The sequence below is a fragment of the Ambystoma mexicanum genome, chromosome 10 (assembly GCF_040938575.1).
Source record: "Ambystoma mexicanum isolate Mex_15411 chromosome 10, UKY_AmexF1_1, whole genome shotgun sequence".
Lineage (NCBI taxonomy): Eukaryota > Metazoa > Chordata > Amphibia > Caudata > Ambystomatidae > Ambystoma > Ambystoma mexicanum.
The window spans coordinates 1,413,165,430-1,413,178,856 of record NC_090932.1 but is presented as its reverse complement, the minus strand read 5'-3'; the positions used below and the strand labels follow the sequence as shown (position 1 = coordinate 1,413,178,856).

Genomic DNA, 13,427 nt, shown 5'->3' with positions numbered 1-13,427 from the left:
TCATTCAATGTCTTGGTCTTTTTTCCCCATAGGGGCCGGGGTCCGGAGATGCCAGGAAGCGGCAGGACCCGAAATGCAGTGGGAATAATCCAACAGGTAAGACTTAAAAGGAAACTGAGCTTTCTTTATTCCTTTTCTCCCTCTCACCTTTGTTCTTGTCTTTTTTCCTCTAGACGCCGGGGCGTAGCTGAATCCGGAAGATCGCTGCTGAAGATGGAAGCGCCTTGCAAAGGTGAGTAAAATGCAGCGCTGCAGCGATCAAAACAAAATGCCTTTAAAATGATGTCTTCCTTTTCAGGGCCGTTGGAGAAATGACTCCGGGATGCAGATTTAGCAGGTTCAGGCTTTTCTTCTCCTATTCTCTTCCTTTCTCCCCTTGCAGGTGTTCCAGGGTGCTGGCAGGCGTGGCTGAAGTCAGGATGCAGGAGCTGACACAGTGAGCGTCCAGCTGCTAGGTGCAGAACAACGCGAAGCACGTGTGGCTGTTCGGGTGGGGTTTAAATAGCCTTGGAAGAAGTTCCTGGTATGTATCCTTCCACCAATCAGGTATGTATCCTTCCCCGAGGGCCTGGATGAAGCAGCAAGGTCTGCATCAGGTAAGTGTGCACCCAAGCACTTAAACACATATCCTCTTCTATGAGCCTGGCCCCTAAGGCGCCAGGACTGGGGTCTGCTATGAGCCTGGCGTCTAAGGCGCCAGGACTGAGTCCAAAGGGCCCGGACTTGGGCCCGCTGAGACTTCCCTGGGGAAAATGATGTCTGCCTCTGGGGTTGCTGGGCCCGGCCTGGCTCCTTGGAGGTAGGCATCATGACAATACTTGAGATTTGAAGAGAGGTTGCATACTGGCCACACATGGGGCAGGACCTCGACCAATACTTGAAGGGGTGTCTTGTATGTGCACAATTTCAGCCATCATCCCTCACACACCGGGCGCCTCTCCAAAAGAGGGGGATGACACTGCCATGGTCAGATTTACAAATCGACTTTGTAGGCCCTGTGATTCACTCGTCTAGAGGAAACAAGTACATGTTGACTGTCACATGCTTGTTTACCAAGTGGGTGGAATGTCTCCCGGCCCCAAACTGCAAGGCAGAAACAGCAGCTGCCCTGATGATTAACCACATCTTTTCCCGTTTTGGTCTACCTCAAAGGATTGAGTCAGACAGAGGTAGCCATTTCACCAGCGAGGTAATGACAAAGATGTGGGAGATACTGGGGGTCAAGAGGAAGCTATATATTGCTTACCGGCCAGCTTCTTCTGGGGCAGTAGAACGCTACAACCGGACCATTGTGAGCATATTAAAAAAGTTTGTGGCAGATTCTGGGCCAAGTTGGGATATCCGATTACCTCTGGTCCTAATGGCCATCAGATCTACCCCTTAATCGGCAATTAAAATGTCACCGTTTGAGCCGATGACTGGACGCAAGATGGTGCTTCCCCAGCATTTGCTCTACAGGACCCAAGAGCAGACGTTGATAAACACCTCCACAACTCATGAGTATGTGGAGAATTTAAGGAAACACCTCCAATATGCTTTTGCCTATGCTCAGCGGAATCTAGAAAGATCAGCTGATAGCATGAAAACCCACTATGACCTGAAGACCACCAGGAAGGAATATACTGTGGGAGACCGGGTCTATCTATACAATTTCCAAAAGAACCAGGCCAAACAGCGAACATATTTGCCTACATGGAAGGGACCGTTTGAAATTATCCTACAAGATCTGCATCCCCAAAGGTATTTCGGCGGAAGGGGAAGACAAGTGGGCCCATATTAATCAGCTAAAGTGTTGCCTTCCCAGGCACACTCTGCAACAACTGGAGGAATCCTCTGGAATCCCAGAGGAGGCCGCTCCAGAGTAATTCAGTTCCAACCCTAAAATATCCCACATATAGTCTCTAAAATATTATGATTCTTGTATGCCACTGTCTTTGAATTATATCTTGTTTTTCAAAATAAGAATGCTATGTCTCTTGATTTATAAACTGTACATGCCCCCCCACTAGATCAATAGTGGGGGAGAAATGTCTACGAATAGGTATTGCCGCTTTTGCTTTATCATCCTAGGAGAGATGAAACCATGGAGACTGACTAAGGAGGACGACCGGGGACCGGGAGCAAAGATCCAAGGTCCTGGGGTACCGCCCAATATTCCTATCAGGACCGGCGAGGAGAACCGATCGATCCACCTGATGGAGGAAAAGATACAGAACTGTGCCATCTAACAGAAGAAGATGAGGCGAACATCCCAGATCTTGCGAGTTCCATCAGTGAAAGATCAGAATGGCCATCGCAAGAGGGGGGGCTTGTTGGATGTTTTACCCATGCAACCGAGCCCTACCACAAAAACTGTGCATTACTGGCATTGAAAACATCATGATGGCCAGAACTCCCCAGAAAATGCACAGGGAAGACATGAAGAATAGGCTGCCACCCATTTTTGCCTATGTTGTGAGCACAGGAGGGCACTGCCTAAAACCATCATTGGGCTACACACACAGTAGCCTGAAACCATTGGGAATGGCAAGGCTGATTGCCAAAAGCAACCCAGAGCTGTTGGGAATTCATTTTCTTGATGTCAAAAAGTTGCTAAAATCATGGGGGTGCAGTAAAGCTTTGTCCACAAACCGGCGCTAGCGGTCTAAACTCTGACAGTAGAACTTTACTTCAGGAGTTGCCAGCCTCCTGAGACAACTGGAAACTTCAAAGCCTTTTTGGTTAATTAAGAATTTAAACACCTGCTGTTCCCTGAAGACAGGCTGTTTCAATTAACATTGCAAGAGGCTGGGAAACCTTCTCACCTCAGAACTACACACAAGAAGGCAGGAGATCACATGGACATGCTAACCAAATGCAGAGTGGCCCCCTGGCCTGCTGACCTCAGCAAACACAATAGACTCTTGCAATTGAATGTGGTATGTTAATTTGGGTGTGGATTGTAAACAGAGCCCTGCCTGGAAGGAGAGACATGTGTTTCCTGACTTACCCAGTTTCTGGGGGTGGGCTCAGACACTTTTGTGGAATCATATTGCAGCAAATATATATTGATATATATTTAAGTTAAATGCTTCTAAAATATTGTATTAAGCTTACAAAAATGTGCAATTTGGAGATCCTTAATCTAAGAAATGTACCCACAATTCAAGACTTGATTCAACTTTGTACCATGTTCTGAGGCAAAACCCCGCTATTTATTGATATTACAGACACTGGGTTTATGCTAGAGACCTAGTAAATTAATGGAATATGGGTAGAAAGGCGGTGTACATGTGTGCCATTTTTGGTAAACGTCCGCTATTGGTAAATCAACTAAAAACGAAAATAAGTTGTCATTTTTGAATGCAAGCCCCCAGGAAGATCAGAGTTGGGCCAGAATGTACCTTAGGTAATCTGTAATATGTACATGTGTACATGTAATGTCAAACAAATGTATCCGGGAAATATGTGTAGTTATGAAAAATGATTTCTATCCTTTCTCAAATCAGGGACCAAAGAATCCTTTGGCCTATCAAATCTTGAGAGGGTTGGGCATGCAGAATTAGCCGACCCACCCACTTTCTAAACACATAAAAAGAGCCACTGGAAGTCAGATAGGACTTTCTTTTTCACTTTCTGCGGAGCATTTTGACAGACAACTCCACATCCAGACTTCAGACTTCACATCCAGAGACTCCTTACTCCAGAACAAAACTACAAGAACTCTAGAACCCAACAGCTGAACTCCTATCAGCAGGCCTACAAAACCTGGCAACCAAACCAAACTATTCAGACAGCCAGGTTGAGCTGTTTGATTCTGGCCTAAAACCCTGTGCCAGAAACACCCAGAAAGCAAAGCTGTACCCAGAACCAGAGACCAGACCGCCATGCAGTGCCAAGAACTTTTGTCAGAACCAGAGATCCAGATCGCTGTGCAGTGCCACTAGCAGAGCTGACCCAGATCGCTGTGAGCAGAACCAGGCAGAGATCGTCCGTGGCGAGGGAACCGCAGTCCAATCCTGACCCGATCCGTGGCGAAGTCGCATTCCTTCCAAAATATAGTGTGAGTACCCAGCTAGCACTGTGCCAAAACCAATCTCTTAGTTTAAAATAATCTAATCCAAACTATTTTGACCTATTTAGAACTGCCTCATAGGAATTGTGTGTGTCTTTCGGTCAATTCACAGCTGCAAGCTGTCATCTGTCATTTTGAGTTTTACTTTAAAATTTCAAATCCGAAAAACTACCTTTACTAAATCGTCCGTATCTCCGGAACCGTTTTTGCTGGGAGCGAGATTCTAAGCTTCTAAGATTCTAAGATTCTAAGCTTTCCAACAAGCCTAAAACCGACTTGCTCCTTATAGTGCCTCGGTAATCGCGCCCGACGCACTCAGAAAAATTGCTGCGATTTGACATTTTGCTTCATTTCAGCCACGTGTAAAAATATTTGTCATTGCCTCCCTTTGCTGAAATTCGTTTGCAACCTGACATTCATTCATAGAGCATTGCTAAAATGATCCTGAACTAATTTAAAGTATCTCTCACTCACCCTGAACCTCCTATAGGGAATTAAAAGCAATTTGAGTATATTTTTCACTTCATTGCCACCACATTTAAAAGGATTTTGCCTGTGTTTAAAATCATCCTTGTGATCTAAGCTTGCTAGGGGGGAACTGAATTCGGATTGTACTGTGATTGTATTCCTGAAGACTGTGTGTGTTACTTCCACCTCCTTACATTGCATAGAGGGGGGGTGAATTGCCAAAAGGAGAAAAGTGATTATATTATGTTTTGCTGAAATCATATCAAGTTTATTCCTGTGTTGCTTCTTTTCCACCTTGCATTTCCTTGTACCATATAAAGCATTCTCAGCTACCTTATCCTCTATACTACTCCTAAGTAATTACCCAGTGTGCTAGTATCACATCATCCATTGTTGATCACTAACTGTCATATGTCTAAGTGTGATATCAATTATTAATTTATTATAAAAGTGCAATATATATATATTGTTTACTTTTCAAATAAACCTTTTAATTTGCAAAACAAACCTACTTCTTGGCTCAGTGAGGTCAGGGGGATTCTAAGAGAGGGGTGTTATATAAGGGTTGTCATCCAGAGTAAACGAACTGGACATAAAAATATATAAATAAGGGCTTCCCTTGAGCAATCCCAGACAAGGCACTGACTTAGTGGGACTGCTTGATTGGAGTCTTTAACATCATGTAATAAGACTTATCATGCTTACTTTACCATAAATGCCCAGAACAAAATGTCATGCCACTGTAAAACATAGCTAGACAGGCTGCACACAAATGCCAGTCTAGCCAGTTAATAACACTTATCATACTTGCTTTATCATAGATGCCCAGTAAAATTTGGCATGGCACAGTAAGAAATGGTCAAATTGGCTGCACCAAAATGCCAGTCTAGGCACATGATAACACTTATCATGTTTGCCTTATCATGGTTGGAAGCCCATTAAAATGTAATGCCATGGTAAGAAATTGATAGACTGGCTGCGCCAATTGCCAGTCTAACTACTTAATAACACTTATCATGCTGCATAATTTTACAAGACCAGTAAAAAATGTCATGCCATAGTAAGAAATGGCTAGCCTGGCTGCCCCAAAATGCCTGTGTAGCCACATAATAACACCTTTTATTTTTGCTTTATCATGAATGGAAAATGAAATGCTGTAGTGCGCCCTCGCCCCTGTCTCTCAACCTCCACTGCCAAAAGCATCTTCTCTGGGGCCAGTCCAACACAAAAACGCGCACACACACATTCACTCACTCATTTACTCACACCATTCACTCGCTCATTCACACACGTTCCTATACACTCAGTCATTCACACATGCACCAGCCATCCATCTATCATACACTTATTCACACACATATTACATAATAAATAACACACCTTTGCTTGCACAAACACATAAATACAAAACATGTATCATAAACATCCAACACCCATGCATGCATGAACACACACACACTTACAAAAAGATTTTTTTACCTGCTTTCCTGATTCCAAATCTATCATCTCCAATAGAGTCCAGAGCTCTGACTCCCGCATTGTATCACACCAGATAAGAAATAGGAAGCAGGGAGAGCTTCCTGGTTCCTGACTTGTGCAGTGGAGCAGAGGGAGCAGGAGCGCCTCCATCCCATGGTGCCAGAAATTGAACATTTTTTTCTGAAGTCAGAGTGTGTATACTCTGACATTAAAAAGAAATGCTCTGACTTCCGAAACAAACCATTTCTTTCGGAAATTGGAGTGAAAGAAATTAATCATTTCTGAAGCTGGGCAGGGCCCCACAGAGGACATTGTGTGGTGTGGCTCCCCATGCTGTGGGGGCTGTGGTGGGCCCCACTACGCCAGTGATTGAAATGTGTCCCAACCCTGTCCACACTGTGGCTGCTGATAAAATATCTCTTCTACCAATAGGCTATGTGCCATTGGAACATATCAATGGGGAATGACTCCCACGTCAGCATGCCCACATAAAGCTGACATGGGAGGAGGAAATTCGGATCTATCAGGCTAGCATCAGGATCCAATTGGCACACATATGCTCCAGGTTAGAAGGCCTACGCGGCACCCACCATATGATGGTTTGGCTGGCTAGCCTTCAGGTTCAGCTAGATATGCATCAGTGCTGAGTCTATGGGGATTGGCAAGTCTCTCACAATCACAACACCCATGCAAGCTTACACTGCAACTGTAACATCATCTTCCAGGGCCAGCGGCGTCATAACCAATGTGATACAGCAGGATCATGCTACTGCACCAGTATTGAACTCTAACCCGCCACCTTCCTGCGGGCCAATGTCACAGTGACTTTGCCAGCCATATCACCAACGAGCCCAAGCATTAGGTGCAGTCTCAGAAATGTGCAGATGTCAACATTTTGTGAGGTTTCCTCAAGGGAAGTGTGATTTTTTCATTTCATTGCCCATTACTTGTTCATCCAGTCTCTAATGCCGTAGTGCTTGCTCTTATGTTCCATCCATGTACATATGTGGTGCATACGTAGCACCTAAGTACAGAGTTCTGCAAATCACACATGTATCATCTGTGTTAATTGTGAATGTGAAGTACAGATAAGTACATAATGCACTCATGTATGCCCTACTCCTTGAAAGTATGTTACAAGCTTGGTGACATAGTGCAGTCTCATCATTCAGTGCGGCGTGCTATGGAAGACATCATGGCCTGCAATTTAGGCAAAGTGCCAAGCTATCACTTCCATGCGCTGCAATTTAGGCAAAGTGCCAAGCTAGTAGATCATTTCTTATGCCCACCTGTGACTCGGGCCTGTGACTCTGTGTGCACCACATAGCTGACAAGCATTTGCAGAACATACATCTGACACTAAAGGTCACTTTGATGTCGCACATCATACCAGTGTTATTCAGCAGTACACCCCCTTCAATGGTCCCTGGACTTTCGATTGTGGAAGCCAAACGTGCGACCATCCGGATTGCATGTGAGCTACACTGCACTGCTGGCATCCTCAGACAACTGGGTACATACATGTTGTGATGAGGAGCTGCTTCAGAGAGTAGCCACTGTCACCTGCATGGAATATTGGGTCATTCCAGCTGGGTCTACAGGATAGATGGGAATGTATATGTCAGTTTCTAAACAAGCAACACTTTCCAAGTAACCAGGTCTCACCACATAGTCACTCTAAAACTGCTGTGCAATTTCAGAGCAGAGGTAAATGCATATGTTATTAGTGGAAGCGAGGTAGTTGGCACTGACAATCATTACACTGTTTCTCAAGCATTATTTGGAAATGTATTGAATGCAAGTGTCCCTGTTGTGGAGCTGGGGTTCAGTGGCCAGTGGTGGCCTGCATTTCACATGCATTACAGAATTACCACACACTCCTTGCCTTTGGACCCCTTTATGTATCATGGAGATGTGTTGAGCGATAGATGGCAAAATACCATTTCAGGATCAGTTTATGAGCTGTAACAGTGAGTCACATGATGGCCCTGCTCTGATGCCACTGGTCCTCTGAATTGATCCAGTGGCAAACAACTGCAGGGAAACTTCACACATATGAATGCACAACATCCACGCACGTGTCCCCTTGACCTTGCCAACTCCATTGCTTGCTTCTCTTTCTCCCTCTCTCTGATCCAAAGCCCCCCTCAAGCTACCTGTCCACTCACAAACAATTCACGGCCTCCCACTAATTCTCCAGCCTGGCCCTCTGCCACGGGAGCTCCATTCTCACTGAAATTAAGAACACTCCCACAGTGAGCCGATTCACAATCACCCTCAAGGGTCTCCTACTGTCACTGGAAGCACACCTACACGCTTCAACATCATTTTCTTAACCCAATGCCCACAGTCCTACCTGTAGCTATGTAAATGAGGTATATTCTGTCCATTTTCTGTCTCATTGTTTATCATGTATCAGTCAGTCTTCAGGTCCCAACGCACTGTTCCAAGTCCCTTCCAACTGGTTTACGCATCACCCATTACACCAGACTGCAGCCAATAGACGTTTGTGCAGTGTTGCATTCCAATCTGTCATATTTACAAATGCAAATGTGCAGACCTGCTACCTTGCAACTGTGCCAGAATGATTACAGTTCCTGTGGTAGGCTGTGGCACCTCAAGTGGAACAGGTCATCTGAAAGCTCACGGAACGACACTCCGGCCAATGGTGAAAAATGTAGCCAACCTTGTTTTAACATTGTCAGTAATACCCTATTTGTGATTGCATCTGTTTAGTTTTGGCAATGAGCTATTGCTTAAGCATCACCTATAAGCCGAAACTATTGCACTGAAGCACAGATAGGAGGAGGGAGATGTGATGTGAGGAGGGACGCATAGCTTGTTTGTGTATTTACCAATCTATTGTCTACCCGTGGCAAAGCTAATTCCTACAGTCATTCACACCCTCTACCTGCCCCAATCTGCCCAAAACACATCCTCCTGGGATCTCTTTGTGCTAGCCCCACCATGCAGTAATGGGAAGGTTTTGCTGTATAGGGCCTGCAAGTGTTATTTCAAAGCAGTCTACTACATCTGTTCCTTGCACTGAGGTCCCATAAAACAAGCATGGTCAAAGCCAACAGTTTTGGTTTGTGCACTGCTATCCAACCGCTTCCCAGCCGTTGTCCTTTTATGGGTAGGTAATACCATTATAGCAGTGTCTGGCAAAGGCCTATCGCATTCCTACTCAAAGTGAATACCTGCTGCTTGCTTTAGTTGCTTTTACATAACGTTTTGTATTTCTTCTGCTGTATTGGCCTGGCCCCAGCTATCATTTATTCAGAGGATTCTTTGGGCTAGGTTGGCAGCTTATAAATGTTTACAATAAATAAATACACCCTCGTCTCCTCCTCTTTGGTAATCTTGTACACTCGGTGATGCACATTTTAATGAGCTGCGGCATATCAAAAACCAGCCAGATAATACTTCAACAGTTACAAAAAGAGAAGCTGTTTAAGAAAAAGCAGGCTCGGTATTTTTTTCCAGTTGCGATTTGTTCAAGGTAAAAGTAAACGAGAAGTAGAAGTGAAGAAAGGAAAAGAAACAACAGCTTTGTGGTTTTAAAATGGCAGCGGTTTCCATTTGACCGTTGCTCTGAATTTTATTATCAATCTGATGGGTAGGATGAACCTTTAATGTCAGATGATATTAGGACAAACAACCGCACCAGATGCTGATCTGGGTGTGAGGCCTGTCACAGGGTCACCAGTGATAACATCGACTCATATCTCGATAGCGACTTTCCTGTTTTTAGATTGTGTCAAGGGCGCTGATTGGTCATCTGCCCATTTCCCGTCACCAACGGTCTCTCGTGCGCATTATTTCAGAGATGGGGAACACAAACCGACCCCATGATGCAGAATAGAAACAGTTATGTATTTCCTTTGCAAAGCACCCATTACTTATTTATTTATTGTGATTCTGGTTGAATCCAGTCAACCTTACACAAGCTATAAAAAAAATATTGCAACAATCAATACAATATATAAGGCCCAATATATGAACTTTAAGCATATACAAAACAGAAGAAAAAATAGGAAAACGCGTCCCATTATTACAGGAGAGGTATCAAAATATCACTTTCAAAAGCACTCTAAAATAGATTCATATAAGTCTGAATTCTATTATACCTAAAACCTTGTACCACAACAACAGTTAAAGTGCAGAGTTCCAGAAAAGGAAATGCATACAAATAAAACCCATTGTACCACACATACCCGTTACCATAACTGCCCTCTGTGCAAAATACGCAACGAAGAATCAAACACACTGGCTGATATGTAGTTACCACACTGTAGACTTTCCTACTCAAGAGCTTGGTAACTTTGCAGGTCGTCTCCACTCCCCTCTGTACAAATACGCAGTAGGGAAGTGTGCAAATAAATAGGTAAGAGGCTGTAGCGTGTTACATATCAGTCTATTTTAGCATCAAGTAAACTCTCCTCCTCCGTGGGTGCTGCACCTATCGCTTCAGTAGTGATCTGGGCATCAGTTTATGTGTTCTTGTGATCACTCTTAAATTGAGATCATATCTAAGCATTTAGTGGAGGAAACCAGGCCCTAGACCTCTACGAAATACTAATTGTCCCTGCTGCAACCAACAATTTTAGTGTTACTATTGTTAAGAGACTTCCCTCCCCACTAGCCAGTCTATAGAAAATGACACTGGTGTCTGTGTAATTAGCATCCCATACAAATCTTTTAAGAAGAGCCAATCGCTGGGCTTTGAGGGCCCCACAATGAGCCAAGATGTGTTCTCTGCTTTTCTTCAGATCTAGTTGTTCACATGACAGTTTCCCACACCCTTCTCATCCCTCTTACCCCTTCCTTCCCTGATCCCTCAGATCTCACCTGTTAGTAATAAGTTTAACCTAAATTGAAGGAATTCACTCTGCCAATAGGGGTTGGGAAACTTCCTCAGACAAAGTGGTAAGTATCCAAGCGGTTTATCCAAGGGCGAAAGGCTCTTGTACAATTTATAAGAGTTCACTTTCTCTATCGTATGACACCAGCCACACTCCCTTAACGTTTTCTTTACCAGCACCGGGTTTGCGATCAAGGAGTCGACATGTACACCACAGTCATTCAAAATGTGGTCCGCTGCAATTCTAAGGGCCACTAGGGGAGGACAGTTTCCCTTGATCATTGTTGCACCTAAGTCGCTGTAAAGAAAATCCTGAGATGGACTAAGTAATAGTCTATATTGAGGTAGTATTTTCTATTTCAGGATATAAGACAAAGAGGAAAGGCCCAACTCAAGAAGCAGGGCAGGTATTGGCATGCAATCAGGCAAGACTAGGGCTTTCCTCCCTATCGTTGCCTCTATCTTTTTGCAGTCTATCCCACGAAAGATGTCAGCAATTTTCACTCCGTACATTAACGCTGGTACAACCTTCAGTCGACAAAACTCTATCCTCGGCACAAGTGAGAATTTAGTGCTGTATGCGGATCCTCTTTATCTCTATTGCGAATTGCACTGCTTTCGACTTTAATCTACCAATTACGTTTCCTCTGTTAGTGCTAGAATCAATTACAAAGCCCAAACACATGAGACTCGAATTGGGAGCAACCGGATATTTACATAGTGACCATGAAAGCCCAATGGCCTTTTGCTGTTTTGACAGAATCTTAAGACATTTGTTTTCGTACAATTGATGACTAATTAATTTTGTTCTGCATACACTTCTAGGGCTCTGTAGACAAAGATGCGTGCTGTCTAGCAAGATTATGTCATCAGAATAGAACAGGTAAGAGACTCAAAGCTCCCCTAACTTACCTGAGACAAAGGACGCATCCCTTAGGCATTGTTACGCTCACCTGGCTCCCACAGGGGCGCCGGTCGGACCCGGACAGCTGCGGTCTCCACCCACGTGATGCGTAGTGCAGCGATGACTGACGGGATCTGCCCTCCTAATCGTGTCTGCTTAACCCATAGAAATATTCTCCTGCAAGTGGAGAGATGGATTTAGCCACTTGTGGATTCAAGTGATGGCACCACCACAGTCCTCCCCAACTAATCACCTCCGAAATGCCCTCACAGCAATCTCACCTTATATTCTTGAAAGATGAGCTCTCCATCCTGCGTGGTTTTGCAGGGATGTGTCGATTCCAGTTACTTCACTGGTTTGAAGGCTCGGGAGAGTTCCGGAGAGTATTGACTCTGAGGTTCCTGGTGAGGACCAGTAATTATTAAGTTCATAGAGTTCAATATGTCCGATGTTCACTCTTGTTCCCCCCTTCCTTTCTTGTCTTGCAGCTGGCTTGTGAAAAGATGCTCTTGTGGCAGCTGGTGGCGCTCAGGTAAGAGTTTGTATTACCCGGCGCTGTCCGGTAAATGTTGCACGAGGAAAACGTGTTGTTTTGTCTCTCTTTACAGAAGCGGCATGTGAAAATATGGAGAGTCACAAAAGGATGCCTCCGGTGGTAAATCAGGTAAGTCTATGGTGGTACGAATTATATTTGTTGGTTCCCTCGGCTCACCTTGTGGTTTTATTTTGTCTCCTAGGTGCCGAAGTTCAGCGAAGAAATGATGGAGGCAGCGCCGACCCGAAGGATGCTGTGAAGACTGGTGAGTATGGCGCGGCGCTGCAGCTGGAGGTGCGGCGCGTGCAGAAATGATGTTCTTTACAGATCCGCAGACAAGATGGATCCAGATTCAGGTGTGGACTAGAAATACGTTCGTTTTCTAACCTTGTCCCTTTCTTTCTTCTTAGTTTTAGGAGCTCCGGATTCGAGGCGGGCGTGGCAGAAGACTGGATGCAGGCTGCAGGCACGGTGAGTGTTACGCTGCTGGATGCAGAATAACGCGAAGCGTGTGTTGTTGGTCGGGTGTGGTTTAAATAGCCTCAAAAGAAGTCCCAGGTAAGAAGTCCCTAGAACCACACCCGAGTACAAAATAGTCCCTGTAGAAAAATAGTCCCTTTCAGGCTTCATGTTGGATTGGAGTCATTTGCAGCATGGTCTGCCTGAGGTAAGTAATGACTATGAGCCTGGCGCCTTAGGCGCCAGGACTGATTCCTACTATGAGCCTGGCGCCTAAGGTGCCAGGACTGAACCCAGATAGCCCCTAGTCGGGGCTGCTGAGGTTTTACTAAATGCCTAGATGCCTGCTCCAGGGGCTGATGGGATGGTCCGGATGCCTGGGGGTAGGCATCATGACAGCACTCCCTGCCAAGGCCCCTCCTAAAGTTGTTCTTCCCCTGGGCCCTGGTTTGTCTGGGAAGTTCCGATGGAATCTTTTCACCAACCGAGGTGCATGGACGTGGTCACTAGTTTCCCATGACCTTTCTTGTGGTCCGAAGCCCTTCCAATTGATTAAATAAAAAAGTTTTGATTTAACCATCTTGGAGTCCAGGATATTTTTTACCTCGAATTCAGGTTCTCCATCTATCAAGATGGGGTCGGGTGGTTTGGTTAATCTTGTTCC

General features: G+C 44.9%; 1 protein-coding gene across 2 annotated transcripts in view; it reads right to left on the bottom strand.

Moving 5' to 3' along the window:
• SELPLG (selectin P ligand) overlaps positions 1–13,427 on the bottom strand; it is a 177,900-nt gene that overhangs the window by 26,203 nt on the left and 138,270 nt on the right. The gene's annotated exons all lie outside the window — the stretch shown is intronic.